Source organism: Vicugna pacos, chromosome 24 (assembly GCF_048564905.1).
Source record: "Vicugna pacos chromosome 24, VicPac4, whole genome shotgun sequence".
Classification (NCBI taxonomy): Eukaryota; Metazoa; Chordata; class Mammalia; order Artiodactyla; family Camelidae; genus Vicugna; species Vicugna pacos.
The window spans coordinates 23,188,519-23,207,236 of NC_133010.1; the positions used below are offsets into that span (position 1 = coordinate 23,188,519).

General features: G+C 42.9%; 1 protein-coding gene across 9 annotated transcripts in view; it reads right to left on the reverse strand.

Moving 5' to 3' along the window:
• DLGAP1 (DLG associated protein 1) overlaps positions 1-18,718 on the reverse strand; it is an 822,007-nt gene that overhangs the window by 349,453 nt on the left and 453,836 nt on the right. Inside the window, exon 7 of one of the 9 annotated variants that reach the window (XM_072949177.1) lies at positions 16,037-16,195. The exons of the other annotated variants lie outside the window; for them this stretch is intronic. The gene's annotated coding sequence lies outside the window, so the exon portion shown is untranslated. The remainder of the gene's footprint in view (positions 1-16,036; positions 16,196-18,718) is intronic. 9 annotated transcript variants of the gene reach the window in all.

The following is an 18,718-nucleotide window of genomic DNA, read 5'->3' on the forward strand; positions in this document are numbered from 1 at the left end:
GAGAGGGTAGAAGCAATTTCATTTGCTTTTGAGATTTTAATATTGACTACTGCATTTCATTTCGCTTTTTCAATTGTAGCAGACCAGAAAAAGCGCTCCCAGGCTTGGAAAAAATAAAGCCCATGGGTGCCGGCAGTACTTCTTTTCAGCCAGAAGAGGGAGTAGAGGAGCAGAACTACATAGACCTAGTAATATGCTATCTTTTAAAAAATTTGGTGGGGGTGCTGGTGATCAGAATCCCCTATCTCTCTATTTTAATGGAGGTGCTGGGGATGGAACCCAGGACCTTGTGCCTGCTTAGCATGTGCTCTGCTACTGAGCTATATGCCCTCCCCGCTCCTCTGCTTAACAGACAAAAACACAAAACCAACAACTACGTTTCCTCTTCCCTTCTTTAGAAATACAGCATATAGAAAAAGAGCATTTTTTGGAAGAAGGATGTTTACCAGGGCTTTTAATATCAGGCCAGTATCTAATTTAGGAATTGGTGTTTCTGATGTGAAAACTTCCAGATACACCCACACTGGGTCTGGGATGGGGTAAAACAGGATACACAGCCAGCGCTGCTCGCATTCAGATTTCAGTCCATTCTTAGTCCGATCCGGAGCGTCCAACCCTCAGCAAGGAAAAGGCTCATGCATTTTGTTACAGCTGTTGGCCATTAATGAGCATTCTGTTCACATTCTGATAATTTAAAAACAAAATGCTCTAGATTGTCCTTAACACTCTGGTCCCTGGAACTTAAAAAGAAAGGAAGAAAATGAAAGGACATCACACAGGCCTTCCCCAAAGGAACCCAGCACAAGTATTTGTTTTTAAACTGCCCGAATTGTGAAAACACAGCCCCACTTGATGACAGCTGCCTCTCTGCTGAGGCAAAACACACACTGTGCTCAGCTTCTACTCGAGCCTGAACCCCTTGGGAAAGGGAAGGGGGAGCCTGGTGGCGGGGAGTGTAACTCACAATGCAGCCTTTGTCCCGGCCCTGATCCTCCCACTAGGGTGAAATGGAATCACACAGCGTATTTTCCACAGGCTAAATTTCCCAGGCACGGCTCCTGCGAAGATGTCTGCCTTCCAGCAAAGCACAGGAGCCCCAGCGATGTTCGGAGAAAACAGACATTCCTTCATCCATCTCTTGCTTTCTTTTCCCCCCTTATGTTCCCAACTTTCTTGCTTCCCTTGACCCTAAATAGATGGCCATGCCTTCTTCCTCACCACGATGGATAAACGGGGTTTGGGGGTTCTTTCTGGGGTGATGAACATTCTAACGTTACATTATGGTGATGGTTACATAACACCGGGAATAAATACACTAAAAGCTATTGAAGCAGACACTTTACCTGGGTGAATTGTATGGTATGTGAATTATTTCTCCATAAAGTTATTAAAAAAGGGGGGGGTTTCTCTAAATAATGAATTTAGACAGCAATGTCTGGCCTTTCTTGCTTTTCAACTAAAATGAGAGTCAAAGTAACATAATTCACCTACTGGATTCAATTTCCTTCTCATTTTGCTATGTTATCAAGTGGGGAGTTGTGTGTGTGTGTGAGATCATCTTTCTAGATTTCCCTTTGAATACTTCTGGTCTGATTTAAAGTCAGTCTTGTTTGTTTCTTCACATGCAAAGACTTGAAAACATATTACACAATCAGAGAAAGACTCTTATCACCATCTTGAATTAGTTTTATTTTAAAACTTTAGTAACGAATGCCATTTATTATGTGTCTATACACAAAACAAACTTGGGGATCACTTTCTGGGACATGAAAATGAGCTCATCGTCTGATGCAGCAGCACAACATCTTAAAGCCATTTTAGGCAGCATTTATTAAACAAAGGCGCCCAGACTAAGGACATGGCCCTGTCCTTGGTGCTGACCAGACACATCTGGGCTTTGTGTTCAGTTTCAGCGACACTGTGGCCTGGAACAGTTCCAGAGAAAGGAGCAAGAGCCCAGGGGAAACTCAGGAGAAACCCAAGTGCAGTCTCAGCATGCACACAGCCTTTCAGGCTGCCAGTGGTGGGGGTGATCTTGTTTTTAAGTCTGCTTTCCTAGTTTTGCCTCTGGGTCAAGGCAGATTGATCTTTAGCCAGTTTTTGGTAAAACCCCTAGTGCCAGTGTGGCTTCTGCCCTTTGCTGATTAATCTATGGATAGTTTAGGGGATGGCTTCAGGTCTGGCCACATCTAGTTCTGACTGCTCCTGAGTGAGTGCAGCCCAACACTTGTACACAAACTTCTGACCACCATGATCTCAAGAGGGCTCTTCTCGGCTCTTCCCATTGTTTCTGTTAGAACTCCTGACCGCTCTGCCATTTTGCTTGCTGTTGCCTGTATCATGGAGCTATGAGCTCCTCCTTAACTGCTCTCTAACACTGCTTTCGACAGCGTCCTTAGGCATGCAATTCTCCATGCTCTCCAGTCCCAATAAAGCCCGCTCCCTCAGGCACAACTGTGAGTTCACCATCCTTGGGTTCTCGTCTTCCCCAGCTGGAGCCTCTGTACCACCACACACGAGCTGGGGGCAGAGACGGCTCCTCTTCGTGCCTTGCCTTTCCCCACACGGAACCTTGGGCTCACAAGTCAGGTGGAATTAGACTAACTGGGCACTCATATTCCAAGTTTGCTATGCCTGGGGGAGAGTTTGTCCCACAAATGGGGGTTAAGTGAAGGAAAGGAGTCCTGGACCTCTTCATCATACCTGCCTGGAACAGAGTTTTTGTAAAATGGGGAGAAATGAGAAAGCTAGCAGCCTGTCCACCCCTGAGTGAAACTGTGGCTCCAGACTGGGAGCTGGGAGATGAGGGAGCCCCATCTTCCTGGTAGCATCTGCCTTGATTAGAGCACCTGGAACTTGGGGTGGGAGGTGTGGTCATAGTTCAAATGCTACAGGCTCTTGCCTTAAAGGAGACTGAGTATATTTTCTCATTTTCTTGAATGAGTCTTTATTGGCTATAAGTCCTTAGGACAAATCTCTTTAAATGATTCATTTTGAGAAATAACTGTATCCAATTAAGTGATGGCTTGTTGGGAAGAGAATCTACGGTGGTCCTCACTCCCCATCCTGGAACTCATCTTTTCCTCTGCATTATAAATAATAATCATAAGTGCAAACACAAATGACTCCTTCTTTTGGATAATCTTTTTCTTTTCATGACAAAGATGTTATCTTCTATTGCTTTTATCCACATTTTCATATACCAATAACTTTATCGCAGTATTTCAAATGGTAGAGTTCCCAATAATTAGTGCATTAGAGACAGAGAAAGCCTCATGCCCTCTCAAATTGGTTTACACTGAAATGGCATTTCTTGCTACTGAAATTATAAAAGCACTTTGTACTCGCTGGAAAGAGGCTGGAATATTCTTATCAATATGGACAGACAGGGAGGAAAATTGCTTAAGGGCACAGAAGTGATTGCTGGCAGAGCTAGAGTCCAGGATCCCTGAATTGGACTCTCATTCTTCTCATTAGAAAACGTGCTCTTTAAAAAGAAATCTGTTTATTTTCCGTCTACTCATCTACCCACAAAGATTTAGATCATTATGAAACTGGAAATGTTCTCTTTCCATATTTTAATTCAGTAACAATGTGATGAACTTGCGCTTTTGATAAGATTGCCTGGGAAAGGAGACAGCATTTGGGTACATGAATACGCTCACTGCTAAAATCACCTGACACATGCACCTGTTCTTTATTTGGTACAATGACTGAATTTTAAGTGTCTTTTTGAGGTAAAAAAGCTACTGAAAATGAAAAAAATACCTTTTAACAGTAGAGGGGGCTGGCTGAGTTAATACAGAGAATGTGCTGAATTATAGTTCATATTTAACTGGAGAATTCTTTTCCACACAATCACTATCTTGGAAATTAGTATTTACCTTTACTGAAAACTAATGAAGACTACTTCTAATGCTATTTTTTCAGAGACCTTTAAAATCCATCACTTGTTTGAATAACACCCATAAAATTAAGCCCCTAGTTGTTCAGACAATGTCAGCAGTTGTGAAAAAGAGCAGCAAGCGGCTCCTCAGTGTATCAGCATGCCCGATCCAACTGCTACAGGGCATCAGATGGTGTCGCTGACCGATGGAAAGGCTGAGGGTAAAGGCTTCATCGTGAAGGAAACAATCAGACAATACAGGTTCTGCGTGTGACCATGTTAGGACAGAAAGCCAGTAGGGAAGGTGAATTTTACATCACTCCTGACTTTTCACAGCCATTGTCCACAGCTTAATCTTGAAGTGAACCACTGAAAGGTAACCTGTCATTCTAAGACAGGCAGTGGTAGTTGAGCAATGAGAGTTAAGACAAGACGTGTGCTCAAAGCAGCTAGGGAGGGCTGCAGGGTCCTCCTGACGAGAGACCATAAAATGGCAGAGTAACTGGCCACCATTTCCAAATACAAAATCCTTAGTCATGCAAACAAACCATTCAAAATTCCTTCCTTCCTCTCTCCCTCCTTCTCATGCCCTACCCCCTCTATTTTTCTTTCTTTTATTCTTTCAGTAAGTATGTATGGAATGGTTACCACAGGCTGGGCACTTTGACAGAAACTGGGGAGAGTGAAGAAAACAGGATAAACAGCTCCCTGTTCTCGACACTCACACTCTAATGGTGGCAGCTGGAGGACATGCGACAGTTAACAAGGATACACGAGATGATGTCACATTGTAAGTGTTAAGAAAGAAGCAAGCAGGTTGATGGGTTCCATGTGTCAACTGCAGGGCTGCTGTGAGATGGGGTGGAGACTGGGGCCACTTGAGTTGAGCCATTAGAGAAAGCTTTTTTGGAGACATACACCTGAGACCTGAGAGTGAGAAAGTTGACAAGGAGAACATTCTGGGCTGAGGAAACAGCAAGAATCCCTGAAATGGACTTAAGGAAAAATGGGTGGATTTTATTAGAATAAACTCAGAATTTGGGCAAGAAACAATGTTCTGGCAGGAACATATCAAAATGATAATCTCAAGTCATCACCAAAAAAATCCCAAGTGCCCAGATGGGCGGAGCAATTAGAAACGGTGATCCTTCTCTTTGACCTTGAAGGAAATAACTAGCGGCAATGACTAAACAGATTATGACTTAAGAGGTTCTGGAACCTCGTCAGCCACTGCTCTGTGAGTACAGAAAGTAAAGTGAAGGTCACTCTCTCCTTTCCTTGGTGTCTTTACCTAAGACAGCTTCTCACAGAGATTTTGGGCAAAATCCCAACAGAATTCTGGGTGCAAGGGGAGGTTCCTGATGATTTACTGTGTGGGTTGATTTGGTTCCCAAAATGAATAGTCAAAATGTGTTATTATTAAGAAAAAAATGTTTGAACACTGTCTCTCAAAGTAGTCCTATTTCTCACCAACTATCAATAGCTTAGGATACTGAATTTTGGCGTGGCTGAGGAGAGAGAGATCACCAGTATTTGGGGCCCCAGATCTGGAAGCAATGACAGAGCAGAGTCTCAGTCTCGCAGGATCCAAAACAGCTTTTGACCCCAGGGAGAGCCTGGGTCTCAGGTGACATCCTCGCTCACTCTAACAGTCCTGAATTTTCAGAAACTATTTGCCCCCAAATATTCTGCTAGTTCATTAATCATCATTACAAGTGTTAATGGTGATTTATTGAAGACTTGTTATTTTCTGATTAAGGAGGAAGGTCTGGGGCTTGGCAAGTTCTCTCAAGGGTTCAGAATTCATAAGCATCACATCACTTGATGGGGATTATTTCCCAGCCTGAGAGAGAAAGCATCTGTCCCAGGCTTGGGCCTTTGTTAAGGGAAGTAGAAACTTCAAAAGACCTTCCTGGAGACCACCCACAATGAGCCAGAAGGGAGAAGACAAGGGACATAGGAATTAAGTCACATGGTACCACCAAGCAAGCATGTGGTCCAGGTTGCTGATCAAATGTCCCAGTTCAAGTACACTGGCCAGCAAAGGCCAGTGATAGCTGGATGAAGCGTGGAGGTCAATGTTTAAGAGCAAGGCAAAGGGTCAGTTATTGTAATATCGACTTAGCACACCCAACACACATTGAAGATTTATTCCTTCACTCAAGGAACATTTAAAAATCACCTCCTTGTACTGGCACCAGGAGACACACAGACCAGTGTGTGTGGCAGGGAAGTGACAAATACGTAAACAAATAATTATAATATAAACCAAAGCCTATGTTTGACACACACAGGCCACCCAGGAGGAGAGCACAGAGAAAGACTCTGTAGCCCAGCCTAGCAGGGGGGTGTGCGGTGTGGAGGGAGGCCAGAGGTGGCTTCATGAATAGATGCAGAGCAACTGACCGGACCAAAGGAAGGAACATTCCCAGGCATGAGGGACAACAGGCTGGTCTCAAATTGTGTTGCTATGGATTAGACACACCCAAACAACGTTAGCCAAAACCCAGACGCTGTATCTGGCTGTGCAGAAATAGGGCTGGAATACTGGAGATTCAAGGGGAAGGACTGCAGGACCATGGACAGAGCCAGAGAAGCGTGGTGACCACAAGAAGGCAGAGCCGTGGACTCTAAACAAAGTTAACAATCCGAGGGCCTGAACTCTTATCACAGACAACACTGAGCAGCACTGAAGAAACTCGATTCCAGCTGACAAGAGAGTGAAAATAGATACAGAGTGACTTGTTCACTGCTTTTTATGTCTTGGTCTGGCGCCGCGAACTTGTCCCAAAGTCAGAGCGTGGAGCTGGGTCCACAGGAGGGTGACCCCACTTCTACAGGACCAGGGTGCCAGGAGCCACAGCAACAGGGAACCACAAAGGCCAAGGGACAAGGCAGCAGCAGACGACGAAAGAAGGGCACAAGCCACAGTCAGTGAGACCTGATGAGTGAGGCAGTTTCCTGACCTAGTTCAGGCTTTCTCTTCAGTTTCCCGCGGTGGAGGAATCAATCCCCGCACAGCTGGGCTCATCAGGCTTCTAGCTGGAAGCTTGCAATTACCAGCACCTGGCCAGGACAGTGCGCGGGGGGGGGGTGCGGGGGGGGGGCGGGGTGCAGCTGTAGCTTTTTGTAAGTGAATCCGCTCCTGGCTGGGGGCGGGGAATCACACTAAAAAAATTAATAAAACCTACTGCAAAGATGGATACGGCCGATCTCTCTACCATTATTAAACACTTTGTCTCTGAGCTGACTTTGTACTGCCTTTAAGTGCACAGATTGCAGTAGAAATCTCTGCTGTGCACAAACTCAGTTGCTCACAATAACAAAGGGACGACTATGATCATCTCTCTCTAAAATACAAAGCTCATAAAAGCCCAGGGTTCACCTGTTAAACACCATGTGCAAAAACAAACTACTTGCAATAGCATATTTTAAACCATCTCTATACCTATCTGATTTGATTATATAGTTGTTCAAATATATACACACTACACATGCCTAAAAATATTCACAGATAGTGTAAATACACAGCATATTTATATGCGTCTATTAATTTGAGCTAAGCATTTATACCTCTAAAAACACAGATGTCTATCTTTTTGGAAGATCCTTTTAAGGACACATAAGCAGCTTAAAGCCATAACATGTCTTTTTCCCTGACCTGCCACGAATCTGTTTTGCAGCCTCTCAGCGAGCAAGCCCGTTACTCTAACAGTGGTTACATATGGTGCTGAAACGTTTTTTTTAAGTCATAGAAACCCAAACACATAGATATCAAAGAAACGTTTCAAAGGCAACCTCTAAAAAAAGGATAAAACCTCTACAGACAGCTGTCCCGGATTAATGAAGTATTTTCCCCTCAAGGGAAAATGGGAAGCTCCTACAAGACACAGCAAGAGGTAAGTGTAACAGTATGTCCAGAAGATGGATTTTCTTCACGTGATTTTTCTGTACATTTATAGCAGTGGCCTCTTGGCTCCCCTTTAAAGATGAAGATCTGCATAATAATATGTTGGTATTCCTAGTCATTTGACCCAGAATACTGAAATACCAGCTGAAATGTCTAGGAACAATTATATCATTTCAGAAAAGGAACTAGAAAGAGTTCTCTGAGTTGAAAATATACAGGTGGAAGTTCTGATCATCAATACGGGATACCAGGTTTGCTCAAAGTTGTTCAAAACTCATGCACCCACCCTCATACACTCTGTGCAAAGCAGGATGTGGTAGTGTGGAGCTCAGAACACAGATCTGTAGTCACTAGGACATTTTCAAAAGAATAGATTTTGTCCAAAAGGGAAGAAAAACACTTAATTGCTTCTTACTGATCTTCTAGGATGTTGACTATTGACACACTTCTTGTAATTGTTAGTCAAATTTTACTGCAAAAATGGTGGGGTAAAGAAACGCAACAGGCAAAAGGGAGCTGGAAAAGGAGGTAAAAGCAAGATCTCGGATTCACGAAATGATAGTAGAGGAAACACGTGGAAGCATTTATTTGGCTTTTTCATTGATGAAAAAATGCCAACTGATGTCAAGGAGCAGAATCGGTATCACTCCATTAGTGTTCTCATCAGCAAACAAGCTGATAATGGTTCTGGAGAACAAAAATGTATTATCTGAAAAGCGTAATTGAGCACAATTTTGAGGATCACATACTTGCTATAAAACAGAAAAACAAATATTAAAATACTATTTTATTGCTAATTTCTCTCCAAACATAAGAGTAAACTAAGACCTCAAAAATTAAGACTAGAAAAGGCTTTTAAAGATATTAATTCCAGGTCTGGCACAAGCTGGGGTTAAGTTTTCAATGTAATTTACTGGCTTGTTGACTTAAATCATCTAAAGAAACACATCTAGAAAATTTATTTGACATGGCTCAAGACTGTATAAAATAAGTTCAAGCCTCAAAAGAAATCATCACGCAACAGGTCACCGTGGGACCAAGCTGCTTCAGAAGCAGCGCGAGCCGGAGAGGAACCTTATTTTGAATGGGAATTGTTCTCCTTCGTTAGCTACACAGTACCCGCCCCAGACCACCACTGGTGTCCCCACAACCACGGCATTCTCGGTCACTAGAGGCAGTTAGGTATCTCCTGGAACTGCGATTTCACACATGAAAAAGTAATTATGCCCCCTTATGTCATAACCATTTATGTCACTTTCTAAATGCTTTACCATCTCGTGTGATTCAAATGAGCAGAGAGGAGGGAAGGAAGGTATGATAGGTGGGAACAAGAGAAATGGCTGAGTCCTTGCAAACATAAGCAGGTCCTACAAAGGTAATCCTGCTGCGGAGAAAGACGGAAACAGAGCATCTGGTCAATGGAAATCCCAGGTAATTCACAAAAGCTCTGTGACCAGGCAAATCTGCTAAAATGGAGGGCAAAATATATGCCCAAGGTTGACAATGATGCCAGAAACAAATTCAAGAGCTCCAGACCCTGAATGTGCCATTTTTGAGCCACAGAAGATGATGTCACTCCAGTGACCCCACTAAACTGCTAACTGGAGGTGAAAACTGAAAATGAAGCCTTGTTTTTGCCCTTAGTTTTCCCCAAACACCTGCAGATTTTCCATCTAAAGGTTATGCTCGGTATGCCAGAATAAATTAAGGCTCCATTCAGAACAATTAAAGCGCCTACAGCATCTGCAGAAGTTTCCTGGCCCGGCAGGAAAGAGGAGGGAGAGGCATTTGCTGTCAAAGGCCGTCCTTCAGCACAGTTGTGCTTTCCAAACCTAACTAGTAAGATCACACCAGAAGGGCCACAGAAATGTGCGTGCATGCAGCTGACCGGAAGAGCACCGCTTCTAGTACATGACGCCTCAGCTGTTCGTCTCTGTACGGGCTATAAAAATCGTACTAGGCCACACTGGGCAACTCTTCTCCTTTTCCCTACTCATGAAGAAGAAGGGGGGAAATAGTGGCGCATCCTGGAATGAGAGTTGTCAGGTACGCTGGCCCATCACCCTCACAGGCCAGTCCGTATCCTCAGAGACACACCGCTCTGCATGACCACGAGGATGCGGCAGGCTTCCCTGAGACACCTGGCTTACAGGAAGAGGGGTGGGGGGAGGTCAACGGGAGGACGTGGGCTGTGCGGACTGCCTCTGACCACTCCGCCTGATGAACATTCTGCCCGATGCCAACTTTGGCACTGGCTTAACAAGGAGTGTTAGGACTACAGGGCTCAGTCTACAGCAATTCCATGAACAGATGCGATTCCTTAAGCAAATCATCTCTTTCTGAAATAGTGACTGGAAGGAATGATGTAAGAAGCTAGAAAGTCATGTTTCAAAGTGTTTTGACCACCAGGTAAATAATTATTTCCAACAATGAATGACACAGCATCACCAGGACCACCCTGAATTACTCATCACATATCTGAACAGACGTCCTGCACACAGTCCAGAGGGTGCTGACCAGATGCATCACCGTATCTGCTTGAGAAAGCTTAATCACAGTTGTTCAGCTGCCTTTCTAGCAGGTCCACTCACTCACCCCCACTGGGATTTCAACTATTAGCGTCCACTTGATTTCATTACAAGCATGGCAGGCACCTTCCCTCCCTGCTGGTCTTTCCGGTGGCCCTTAATTTCCATGAAACCTCAAAACCTTTCTCAGTTACATAGACAGACGATTGTTTTGTATTTCCCAAATTTTCTGAGTAAATTTCAGAGGCATCACTGATACAAATACACCCACATCACCACCCATGAAGAAGGAAAGGGACCTACGTACACAGACAGCACCTGGAATAATGATTATTCAATAAAGATCAGTTAACAAGTGAATGAGTAAATGGTATCAGCAAAACTGGGTCAAGATCCCAATGACATCTGAATGTGCATTAACCTCTAATCATTTCAACACTTATAATTTCCGGACATTCCTTTATTTGGTATTTATTTATTGAGCACCTACTTGATGAGAAACTAGAAAGAGTTGTGAACAAGACAGTTTCTGTCCTTGACTTTGTGAAGTTTACATTCCAACAGAAAGGGCTGGGACAACCCTTGCACACATGCACACACACACACACACGCAACATACACAATACGTATGTGGGCAACGGGCTGACTGCAAATTGTGATGAGTGTCACCAAAGTCAATAAAAAAGGAGTAGAAGGGGACATGAAAGAGTGGTCAGGGAAGGCTACCTGGAGAAGATGACATTTTAACAGAGACCTTAAGGAGGCCACTGGACGCAGGAAAAAGACCAGGGAGTGTGTGGGCAGGAGGTGTAGCAGAAAGGGGCCTTTGGCAAAACCTGTAGGGAAACTGTCCACCTCGGTTAGTTGCGGAGGATCTGAGAAAGGCGGCGAGAGGGCAGGGACCCCGTGGAGAAGGATTTACTGAAGGAGGGACTATTTATATCCGATTCCATTAAAAAATCATAGTTACAAACATATGTGATACTAATAAACTGTGTCTTTGAATGATTATAAACATTACTATGTCTTTTTCTGGAAATACATTCTGGAACATTGTTTGTATCTCAGGGCAACCGTCAACCTTCAGGTATCGCACAGAAAGACTAGCACTGCGCCCAGTTCATCAGCTTCAGGAAAAAGTGAGAGAGAGACTATTACTTATCAGACATGATGGGAAGAAAGTCAAACCATCTGTAGGCTCTTTGTGCTTCTGTTGGCTAGCCTGTCACTATCATTTTACTCCACATGACAAATGAAAGAAGAAATAACGAGACTTCAAAATAAAATGTATACCGAGGTGCAATACTTTAGGAAAAGAGTGGCAAGTTTCTCCTCCAAGGGCCAGATGGAGGCCTGGGAAAGCCTCCAGACAGAGTGACAAGCGACCCTGCTGGACTGGACTGACTAATATTCCTGGCCATGGGCCTTTACAAAGTCATGTCCTACTAGAGTCAACACCTTGAAGTAACCTATACTGAAAAGAACAGGAAAAGGAATACATGTATGTGTATGTATGACTGAAACATTACATGGTACACCAGAAACTGACACATTGTAACTGACACACTGTAACTGACTATATTTCAAATTTATAAAAATATACAAAGATTCCTTAACTGCTTCGATCGACTCTGTATAAATGCTAGAGGAATATTTATCCAATTGTCTTACTTTTTAGATGTGTGTGAGCACTTCTGGCATTAAGTTGAAAGTTGGCACAGATGACCCCAAAGTTCCTGGACAACTCTAAAATTCTCTGATTTCCAAATTTAAATTATAATACAATTACTAATATGTGGCAGAATTTCAAAAGCAGTTGAAATAGTGTTTGATGACTTCTTTCTCTTGGCTTAACATTTTTGCCATTTCTAGAATGTTAATTCCTGAAGCTTGGCAGCTTGAACCATAATTGACTATTTCCTGGTCACTCTGCAACTGCTTTCTTTTAATTGAGGACGGATCGGTACAGCATGTAAAATTTGAAAACGAGAAACGGATGCTTTAGATAAATCTTTTCTTTTTCACTGAAATAAGTCTACCACCAGCTAAATAATAATCCTACTTTTATACGTCAGTCAGTGAACACCCTCGGCCAGACCTCATACAACCATTAAGAACACATTCACTGACCACCTACTACAGCCTGCGATCAAGACTGATGTATTCTAGGGTATGTAAACACTTTATTAGCAATATTTAAAAATTAAGGTATATACATTTTTTTCCAGACATAATGCCATTGTCCACTTAATAGACTACACTACAGTGTAATCATAACTTCTGTGTGCACTCTTGTGGTCACTTTCCTACGGTATCTTCTTTATTGTGGTAGTTTGGAACCAAACCCTCAGTAGCTCTGAGGTCTGCCCATAACATAAGATGAAGACCTGTCACCGTAAGTAAATCACGTACTTTCATTTGATTTGTGCAATCCACTTCATATTAAGAGGTATTTTGAGGGATACAACAGCATGGAAAAGATCATTCTTGTTATCTAGGAGTTTAAACTTTTTAAATAAAATAAAATCTTTAAGCAGAAGGAGGTAAATGATGTACTCATGACACATTTATTGAGGACTGACTAGGTCTCAGGCACTGGTGACACAAAGATGATGTGGCTATAATCTGGTGAGGTAAGGTGCATGAACGCTGGGAGCCTTCCTCCCCACCTTTGAGATGGAATTAGAAACACCTCAACAAGATTTTGTGAAAATCAAACGTGAATCACCACAGTCATCTGAAATAACAGGGTCTCAACATCCTAAGAGCTTTGAGTAGACGGTATAAAATACAGAAGAGAGACATACTCCTCCAGGAAGGTGACACCAGAGGAATGTCTAGAATTGTGAGGCAGAGAAATTCAGTAAGAACATCTCATACAGAGACGACAGGAGATGCCACTCAGTCAGGGCTCATACAGGCGACAGTTCATCCCCCAGGTTCAAATCCCTCTAACCCACTCACCAACCGATCATGTTCTCCTCATCTCCTGCTTCAACACCTTAAATCAGCTTTTGTCCACTGGGTGAGATCCACGGGCTCTTGCAGAATCGAACCCCAGTTTACCCAGCTGTACTTCCTGGCGCCTGGTCGCCATCATCTCTTTTACACGTGGCCACAGAAGACACATGCGCCAACGGTGAAGGGCTCACGTTTTGGAGTCAGACAGACTTTTCTACTTAGTTACTGTGACCTTGTGGGAGTTATTCAAACTTTCTAAAGATCCATTTTCTCACTTGCAAAGGAGGAGTAACACTAGCACCTACTGTTTAAAACCGGTTAGAGGAATCCAGTGAAACAGCACGCTCCACGTAGTGCCTGGTACGTAGGGACTCGACGAACACTATTAGAAGGATATCAGAAATGGTATTTGGAGCTTAATCTAAGGACAGCGTGCAAAATGGAATTTTGGAAGGAGGTCAGCGTGAGGCACAAACATTGATAATGGTGCTACGGCCGCCGCTGGGGTGTGAGGCAGACTGGTGATTGTGGAGGGGATGTTAGGAAGGGAAGGACTTGACAAAACAACTGAGGAAAAACAACCAGGAGCTAGGGCTGGGCTGGGCTAAGCAGGCGTGGAGTAAGGGAAGAGTCAAAGATGACCCCAAGATTTTGACACTGAGCTCATGGTGGTCCTATTTTTTTTTTTAATGGAGAAATCAGTGAGACGGGCTGACTGAATTTATAACTTCACAACTTATAACTATACCAGCTTAAAAACAGACGCCACATTGCACAGAAATGGCTAAATTTCAAATTAGGACATGACCGCATTAACTACATTCGCTAGTCTGAATCCTGGAATGGACTCTTCAGCCTTTGTGATGAAAACCATCACCACTGTCCTGGTTCTCCTTGCATCCTTCTGACAAAGACTCTCCCTGACTAAGAAGCCAGGCTCCCCTGAGCCTCGAGCCTTCCTCTTAGGTTCAGTGCCCATCACCCAGTCACAGCAAGCATCTTGGTAAGTCTGTTAGACGGAGCCCCCGCCCTCTGTAACTAGGCCCCCTGATACCTGGTCAGATTCCTCACCTTCCAGCCCTGGTACCTGATCGCCTGGTCTGCCTGCAGCGAGAGTCCTGCTAGGTCTGCGTAACCACAGTCTTCTCTCACTCGTAACGTTTCCGCTTAGAAATTTCCATCCACCGTCTCCCACCTGCTCCTTGGCCATAAATCCCTACTTGTCCATGTTTTATTTGAAAGTGAAACCAGTTCTCTGCTGAGGTCTGTTCCTCCAAATTGCAATAGCACTGAATAAAACCTGTTTTGAACTGCTTTACCCACTGTCTAGCTCTGATTATTTTCAACTTCCCAGCTAATTCCTCCTCTTCTCCTCCCTCTGAAATGAGGGCCCACCCTGGAGTTCCATCCATAATTCTATTCTTTTTCTGTAAACTGTCTCCCTGGGATGGGAGGCTGGGGGTCAGTGTTCATCTTATTGTAAAAATCCTATTGGAATTCAGGCCTCCAGTTTACCTGCCTTAGACACTTTCCTTCATATTCTAACTATGCATAATTTCCCACACCTAGAAACAGGTTCAAGTGAAAAATCATGACCATAAAATTATCAGGAAAGAAGTCATTTATAGGTAAGGAAGAGAAATTATTCAAGCTTTTAATACAACACACGTGTTATTTTACCGGTAACTTCCCTTAAATAAAAACAGATCAAGATATATGAAACCATCCATGTGTCCCCCATGAAATATTTTATCTGTAACATTTAGAGTTTCCTGATCCCCAAAGGAGATTAAAATACATGCTTAATTAAGTCCCACTATACGTTTCAGTTGGAAACATTTGAGTTTCTTGTTACTTAAGACCCAGGAAGTCTTTGATTAGGAAAGCTGCCTTGCCAGGAAATGGATTTTTTTTCCTAGGGGACATAATTAAAGAGGGCAATACTGCTGAGAGCTGTGCGTGCCAGGGGCCATACACTGTATTTGTCAACAAACACAGTACTTCCTGGTGAGGACAGAGCATCTCAGCTGCTCTACCCGGGATCTTCCCTGAGTGGATTACAGGCCACACCAACAGCACGCCACCACTAATGGCCAAATGCAGAAAACCAAAGCAGACTACAGCCGGGAACTGAATGGTGTGGCCAGAAACCCAAAGGCATTAGAAGATAACAGAACAGAAGGTCTGAGCCCCACCCCCTGACTGTCATCAACCGACCAGGCGGCACTGATGCATTAGGTGGGTGACACGGAACTTCATTCAACAAATTCATTCACATTTACCAAAGGTGGTGGTGGGAAGAGATTTCATCGATGACTCCATGTTTCCAACTGAGCAATGAGGTGTGTGGGTCATGGTGACATAGATGAGGACAGAGAACAGCGGAGGAGCGAGGAGCAGGTGGGAGGGGGCGTTTATGGGTTTGGTGTTGGAAACAATGAGTTTGACGGGTCCGTGAAACACCAGCCGATGTCCTCCTATTTCATACACAGGAACCTAAACAGGATCAATAATGCAGGGCTGGATTATCAAAGGGAATCAATTCAAACTGTATCGTTCTTGCTTTGCTTTTGAAACATTTAGCAAATATTTATATTTACTTTAATTAATGGTTTGAGTTTCCTTCTAAATCTAGTGCCACAAGCACTCCAGCTGGTTCACCTCAGGTTGGCCCCATTCCTTGCTTTCAAATATAATCTTAAAAACTGCATAATCCTAGCCCTCTTTTCCTGATATCTAACTTTAAATTACCTGTTCCGGACCAGCTCTGTGCTCTTCACCTGTATGACAATTAGTAAGGACAGAGAACGCCAGAGTCAGCCCGCTGTCTGGGTTTGTGCCTTTCTCTGCCACGTCCTAGCTGTGTTCTTTGGCAAACTTGTTAGTTGATTCACATTTCAGTTTCTTCATCTGTGAAATGGAGAGTCCATAGATTTTGGTCTTGATTTATGGCTCAGTATATATTTAAATATTATACATGCACTGAAGAGCAATTAGTATTTCCCAACTTTTGAATAAAAGAGTCCACTGATAGTGATTAAATGAAATTTCTTAGTGTACGTTCATATCTTCTATGTCTTCAGTGAGTTTTCTGTGAGTTTCCTCTATCAAAAATAGCTTGAAATCTGTTACTATGATGGTGGATTTGGTCATTTCTCTCTGAAGTTATATAAAATGTCCTCATAGGCTATAGTAAAGATTGAGTGAGGCAACTTGGGTAAAGTGCTTAAAACAATACTTGGAGGGTTTCAGAACACATCACCCCAAAATGTGCCACTTCGGCAGAAGGGTTATTTAGAGCCAAAGGCACTTGAAAAATAATGGATGAAAGTAGAACATCGTGTTCTGAACTCCCCTTGGCTTCCTAAAAGCAGGAGATAAAACCCCACGTGAAAGTCGCCCTCCCTGTCCCAGGAGGAAAGAAACATCCTTATCACCCGAGGCAGGGAGTGGAGGGTGAGAGAATTCTGTACAAATAGACCTTGAAAAATAACTCACCTTCCTTTAGCCTACCTGTGTGTTTTAGTTACATTTCCACAAATCCCATCTCTTTGTTCAACCTAATATATAAAGACCCAAAGAAGCAGGAAAACCTAAGTGTTTATTTCCTTATGAAGACCCACCCCCATGTCATGTAAAATTGATTTTTCTCCTGCTGATTTATCTTATGTCAATTTAATTCTCAGGCTCAACCTAAGACCCTAAGAGGGTAGATTAAAATTCTATCTCCCTTCTACTGGCACATACCTGAGCACTGATTGTATGTTTGCTATTATGTTTTTAATCATAAATAAAAACCAACAAAAGCCTCAAATTTTTGATGAGCCAGAGAGAAAGGCATTGTGTATCACTATAATTATTTTGTCACATCGGTACTTTATTTGATGTACAATTCCCAGATTGTATTAGAATGGTAAAAAAAAAAAAACCAGCACAAACACTGGTTGTTTAAAATGGTATCTTCTTTTCCCCAAATGTAGCTTTTAAATAAATATTTTAGGTGAACATTTCTAGCACTTGATGAGAAGAGAGCAGGAATGAAATAAACGCAGCCAACATGCCTTTTTGTTTTCTTACAATTCTCAACAAACTACATCTTTTTACTACGTAGTAAACACTGTCCTTGGGTATTCTTACGGGGTGAACAAATACTCAAAGAAATGTGAGTTGTGATAAACTCTATCATCCATTCTGTTTTAAAGAAATTATTCTATCATACAACAAAATACCTGTTTCTTTCAGAGAGTAAGTACTGAGCTTTGCATTGCAAAGGCCAACTTCAGTTATAACTGGTCTAGGTAGAAAAAACTCTGCTGTGACTGACTGAGTTGTCGAGGTGTAAATATCACACCATCACCCCCACCACTGCCATCACCAGTGCTGTGTCTGTATGCGTATGTGCCATACATATCTTTCCTAGAACTTTAAACAGCCTCATCTGTATGATCTTCATCCTGGCGGTGAGATGTCTGTGAGACGTGACAAATACACACACTGTCCCACAATTAGATTTTAGTGGCTTTACGTGTCTGAAATAATCAGTGTACGCAAACAGCACCAGCAGTTCTTGGCTCTAAATTATTTCTGATGTTAAAAAATACAGAAGAATTAAATACAGCAAGCCTTATCTCCAAAGACATTAACTTGCAGAGGATTTACAGGATACTGAAACAGAAAAAAATGCCCGGAGGATTAAATCCTCTGCTAAGAGTGATGAAACAGACCGCCAAAGCTTTACTGATCTATTCCTATTAGGCAGGAAGTTCTAGATCTCTGCTGAGGAAGGACTGGGATTAATCAATACCAAATGATAATTCAACCTCAAAAAATAACAGAAAAACATTCAATATTTGCATGATTCCTGTCGTAAATGAATCATCTATTGACCAAAATTTAATTTCTTCTACCCCTGGGGATAAGGCTGCATCAGGCAAATTGGCTATAAACATAAATTTCAGAGGACAAGAAAGAAAAAAAGAGGGATACCTTTGAACTTACTGGAAGCAGATATAAACCAAGAGCACAGGGATATTTACTCAGACTGAACATATGTCTTGAAGAATCTTTCTGTCCAGAGTGTGGCTGCATAACAAGACAGAGACAGAATGCAATTTGCAGACTTTACGCTCGGACACTGAAAGAGTCGGTCCTGATGGAAGGGTCTTGCGCGCTCTGCACAGTCCTCTGCGATGCATGGGACCACATATCCCGTCTGGCTGGAAAACTCTGTTGACTTTTCCCATTAGTCTTGCCAGGCTCAGAGGACTTAATTATGGCTACATTTCCCCAACTGTGTTCATCTTTTAGTCACAAATAAACATTTCTTAGCCTTGTAGAATTGCAGTGGAGGAGAAAAGTGGCATCTCCGTTAACCTCTAAAGCCACGGTGTGGGCCCTGGTCAGCTGGAAGGCCTGCAGAGGTCCTGAGAGCCA